The sequence below is a fragment of the Trachypithecus francoisi genome, unplaced genomic scaffold (assembly GCF_009764315.1).
Source record: "Trachypithecus francoisi isolate TF-2019V2 unplaced genomic scaffold, Tfra_2.0 Lachesis_group7, whole genome shotgun sequence".
NCBI lineage: Eukaryota > Metazoa > Chordata > Mammalia > Primates > Cercopithecidae > Trachypithecus > Trachypithecus francoisi.
Window position 1 is genome coordinate 48,619,471 of NW_022681472.1, and position 6,284 is coordinate 48,625,754.

The window sequence follows — 6,284 nt, forward strand, 5'->3', positions numbered from 1 at the left end:
ACTAATTTTAGCACTTTGAACACATCAGTAACCACACAGAAATCTCTGCTCCTGTGGATCTTTCATTCCAGTGGAGGGAAACTGAATATAGATAATATGCATAATAACTAAGTAGAATAGGTGGGATGTTCAAAAGTGATAAGCATTGAGTAGCAGAGAGGTAATACTGTGGCAAGTGGCTTAGAAGTGCTCTGACAGGACAGGGGGCATCAGGTTGAAATCTTAAATAGGGTAGTTAGGGTGGTACCTCAATAAAGAAGGTGACATTTGAGGAAAGATTAGAAAGAGGTGAAAGAGTGTGTAGTATAGAAGAGTCATTGTAAAGCCCCTGAGGTCAAAGGATATCTGGAGAAATTAAGAGAAGTCTGAATTATGGCTGTGGCAGAGTAAGCGGCGCAAATGGAAATGCTGATCTCCCCCTTGTCTGTCTTCTTTTTATACATAGCACTTCTCACCACCTGGAATAAAATGTGTATTATATTTGCATGCACTTTTTTCATTTTTTAATTTTATATCTCTGTTTACCTACTTCTCCAGAATGTGAGCTCTGTGAGAGAAATTTATCAGTTTTAGTTTGCTGATGTATTTCCAATTGCTAAAAAGTATCTTGCATGTAGTAGAAACTCAGTAAATATTTGTTGAGTGAATGACTATATTAAAAAGAATATAGCAATACAATAGGCTTGTATCTGCCTGTATTTGTATATCTTTTGATTTAAGAAAGCAAAAATTTGGGTGTTTTTGTAATCAGACAGAGAACAGGGAACAAGTAATTTACATATTTTTAAATGAATATGAAGGTTTCATAAAGTCCGGAAGGCTAAAGAGCAAAACCACAAATATATAAATATTAACAGAGGATATATCTGGGTAATATAATTTGGGGTTTTTTTTAACTTTTATATTTTTTGAATAATGAACATATAATTTTATGTTAAAGAGTAACGAAACTATATGTATAATTTTTTCTATCTACATATACATATGATCTAAACCTGTGATCTGTTGAATTGAACTTTTAAAGTAGAGACAAGTGGGTCAGTGTATTGGAGCTTTGCTTTAGGATCTTATTATAATTTTTGGTTGAGTAGACTATAATTGTGGTGTACCTCCACAAGCCACAATTTAATGAACCTGGAGCCTCATTTCTAGGACCAAAGAGAATTGGGAACCTGGAGCTCGATAATGCTGTTTTGTTTCATTAAATGTTCTCACTGTCTGTGTGGAAATAAATGTGACTTGTCCCTGACAGATGATAAAAGGCAGCAGACATCATTAGTGTCCATCACATGATTCCTGACACCTACCAGAGAAAGGGCCTCTGTTTGCTCATGATCAGAAGTAAAATCTTTCTACCAATTGATTTGAAATTGCTTCTTAACTTCAATGTTCAGATCTAGCCATGAAACCAAGAGTGGCTTCCTGTTCCAACCTTAAAAACCATCTTCTGAGGTTTTAAATCATTTCAGCTCTGTATTTCAGGGTGTTTCAAGGGACAGCCATGTTCACAAAGGAAGAAGGCTCCGTGGAATGCTTTATTAGAATTTCAAAAAAGTGCCATCTCTCGAACTGCTCATTACCAGGAACAACCTGATGCCAGGCAATTTATGATTATTAAAACGTATAATTTGCATTTAAATTAAATGAATTAATAAATAGCAGAGATTAAAATAATGTGTTATATTTTCTTATTGTTTGTTGCCTTAATTTTTATACATGCTAAAATAAAGAATAAAATTTATAGGTCATTTGTTTTTGTTTTTTTTTGTACAGAGTACAGGTATTGAGAAAAATAAGAATTGGAGAAATTAGTCTCTATTATTTCCAGCTTTTTCATGAGAATATGTTCTTCGATGCATGTTTTCCCCAAAATATGGCTGCTTTAAAAAAGAACTATATTTTATTTCTTCTAGAGGATATTTCTCAATATTTTCAATGTAAGAAACTTTTAAAATACATGAATAACCCAAATGCTTTGCTTCCAGTTTCTTATATAAAATGGTTTCAATAAATAATAGTCTTAATATCAAATAATTAATATTTATTGAGAAACTATCATGTGTAAGTTATTACGCCAGACACTATGGTGAAAATCAAAAGTATAAGACTCCCCCCCACTTTACATAAAGTATTGAGTTCAACTTTGGATATACAACTTAAGGTCTCAAAAAACTTTTTAAATGCAAAACATAAAAATTCTATAGAAAACAATTCCAAAGTGATTTTACTGCAAATAGTCAACCTGGAAAGTGATCGATTCAAAAACTCTCTTTCCAAGTAAATTCTGAGACTGGGAATAATGGTGCCCTCATGAACCTGAATCTCTCCTCCAGTCCTCCCCACAGATGATAATATCAAAAAACAGTGCAGATGAAATTACAAATGATTCAAGACTGTAGTATTACCAGGAAATAGAAAATCCTATGAACATCAGTTTGTCTACAAATAGAGATATAAATGTCACATCTCAACAAACTTCCTGATGTAACTGTTAGCCTGTGGATGAAGAAGAAAGAAAGAAGAGAGAAAGAAAGAAAGAAAGAAAGAGAGAGAGAAAAAGAGAAAGAAGAAGAAGAAAGAAGGAAAGAAGAGAAAGAAAGAAAGAAAGAAAAAGAAAGAAAGAAAGAAAGAAGAAAGAAAAAGAAAGAAAGAAAGAAAGAAAGAAGAGAAAGAGAGAAAGAGAGAGAGAGAGAAAGAGGGAGGGAGGGAGGGAAAGAGAGAGAGAGAGAGAAAGAGGGAGGGAGGGAGGGAAAGAAAAGAAAGAAAGAGAAAGAGAGAGAGAAAGAAAGAAAGAAAGAAAGAAAGAAAGAAAGAAACCTAAGACACATCATAAAAATGTAGAGCACATAGACAAGGCACAGACCCCAGAGGAAGAAAGTACAATACTAAGTAGAAAAACTCTGGGTATGGTATCTTGTAGTTCACAACACTTGGTATAGGAAAGGTGTTTAAAAATGAGTAGTATTAAAGCAGCCAGTACCTTTGTAAAGCATTTCTTCTTAGAAGAATTATAAAAGTAGAGAAAGAATTATGTCATGATGATGTAGGAGAAACAAGAAAGAAGAGGAGATAACTGAGGATCTTTCAGAAATTAAACAGTAACAAGGCATTGCCAGTTCTTTGCTTCTCCCCTACCACAATGATGAAAAAAAAAAGAAAGCCAACACCATACAGAGCTAATGGAAGGAGAAAACAGAAAATTTAAGTCAAAATACTTCAGCCACTAAATTGTTGTTTATGAAAAAAGAAGAAAACTGCCACAAAACAAAATAATACAAAAGAGTAGTCTAACACCATTTTTTTAGTTCAGCTTAATTTCAAGTTTAATTAAAAAATCTCAAACAAGCTTTTGGAAATTAGATATAGCTATGTAGACATCAATATGGATATAAATATAAACTAGAATCAGAAATCTAAAACAAAGAATGTAAGTGGAAAAAAGAGGAAGTAATGTAATAAAAGTTGATTGATCTTAGTAAAGAAATTGAAGGAAAAGACAAGTCCATTTCAGAAATAAAAAATAAATTAAAAGATACCCCAGCTTTATAACAGATTCTACCGAAAGTTTAATAAGGGACTTTGAAGAAAAGCAGAAAAACAACAAAGAGAATAAAAATGAGATAAATAAATAAAAGGATAAAAAAAAGATGCTTGAAATGGAAGATATGCAAAAAAGTTTAACATACATATAATTGAAGTCTCTGGAGAAAAATAAAACGATCTAATGTAACTGATATATAAAACTGTAATCTTAAAAATCAGAACAAAAAAACTTATTTTTATGTATTCTATGGCCCCACTGTATGCGTGGAAAACTCAAAAGTAAGAAAGTCTGAGATGTCTCCTAGAAAAACAATTAGAATTTAAAGAAAAAAAAAAAACCATTGAAGGTACACAGGCAATAAGATCAAGTTACTTACAAGGGTGAAAAATTAAACTGCAGAGAAAGTAGAATAAGATTATTCGCTGTTTTATAGTAATAGATGAGAGTAAAAGTGTATAATGTAAGATTTACAGTCCACATAGTAAAAGGTAACTTATTTTAAAAAGTATATTAAGTGAAATAAAAGTATAAATACTAAAGCAACCATTAGAATAAAATTACCCACTTTCAAAAACACCAAAATGTTTCTTAAATAGCAAAGAAGCACTAAACAGAGAAACACAGTATATATAATGAAATACACATAGTAGCAGCAACATAAACTTATGTACAGAATTGATACCAACATATCAGCCACATCAAAAAGTAAGAATGGGTTTAATTCATCTGTTGCAAGAAAAAATTTTCAAATTGGCTCATAGAGCAAATCCCAACTTTATTTTCTATTTGAGGGGCAGACAATATACAGTTATTCAAAAGGGTCAAAATTACAGGGATGGGAAAGGATATAGCAGGAAAATTAAACTATAAGACAGGAAGAACTGTAATATTCATATAAGATAAAGGAGAATTCAGGCCAAAGGCATTAAGGATACTCTATAATGCTTAAAGCTGCAACTCAAAGATGTAATAGTTATGAATATCAACATAGCAAATAACAGAGTCACCATCTTCGAAAAGCATAAACTACAGAAGATGCAAGGAGAAAAAAACATAATAAAAGAAGACTTTGAAATATGACTCTCAGTACAAACAAGTCAAATGAAGAAAAAATAATAAGGACATAGAAGATCTATAAAGCATAATTAATAAGTCTGATTTTTTATAACAAAACTGGACAATATTCCAGTGTTTGTATAAATAAAAATAAAACAGATTTTATATAATATAAAACTTTCTATTAAAGAAATCTTGGATAAAACACATACATATATAAAACACACACACACATATATAAAACACAAATATATATGTAACTTATTAAATGACACTTGGATAAAAGAGAAAACCCAAACAGAAATTACAGAATTTCTGAGTAATGAATTGTTGAAATAAACTTAAAACAGATGAAAAGATATTTAACCTCTTAAACATCTAGATCAGTAAAATAAAATAATTTTTAAAAGTAAATTACATTTTCAACTTGAGAAAATAAAAATGTAGTAAAATACTAAAACCAAGAAAAGCAAACAGTAGGTTAAAAACCATAAAAATATTAGATCAATAAATAAAAATCTTTATTCTTTGAAAATAATAAACAAACTCCACTAGATAAATTAATCAAGAAAAGGTGAGAAAATCCAAATATACAACATAAGATTGACAATGGGAAATAATTATTGATACAGATAAAATGTTTTAAATAAAAAGAGAATACTTTTCTAAGCTAGTAAGAGACTACTTTTCTTAGTAATAACTTGAAGACCTAAGTGAAATAGATAATTTCTTAGGAAAATGCAACTTACCAAAATTAATCTCAGTAGAAATACAAATTTAAACGCGCCAGTTCCCAAGGAAGTAAGAGAGAAAATATCAAAGAAGCACTTCACAAAATAATAACACATAGATGGCTTTTCTTAGGTAGAAATAATACATCATAAATTGATTCAGGGTGTATATAGTGAAGAAAAACTCCTAAATTCTTTTTATAAAACAAGTGCAACGTTGGTGCTTACTTCTGAAAAACATATTACAAAAAATTAAGGAAAAACATCATATATGAATTTGATGCAATAATAAAAATAATTAGCAGACCATACCACCTCATAAAAAAGTAACACAGCAAGATAGGTAAGATTGATACTAGCAATGCAAGGATAGTTCAATATTATGAAATGTATCCCTATAGTGGGACTTTCACATAGAAAAATAGTGTGATTATTTCCAGATGCTGACATATATGATGAAAACATTCAACAATTATTTTAGTAAAAGTTAGAGAATATAAATGTATGGATACTTCTTTAATGTAAATATACACTGGATATATATTTTCATGTATTTATTTTACATATTCATGAATTATATGTAAATTATGTATTTATATATTATATATTACATATTTATATATGTAAAATTTTATTAATTATATTACTCATACAATTATATATTCATTTATTTGTATATATTATTGTATATAATTTTAAAAATTATATATGATAAACTATACATGTGATTTGATAATTTAATAATTTGTAATCCATTTTGTATTTTATATGATTGATAAATAACTAATTATATACCATTGACTAGATATATGTATATATTCCCCCAACCCCACTCCACACACACACAGGCACACCCAGAATCAGTCCTAAAGTAAAGCCAGATTTTTATTTAATAGTAAGACACAGTAATTCTTAGTAAGGTCAGGAGTAATGATGGCCACTATCTCTATAAT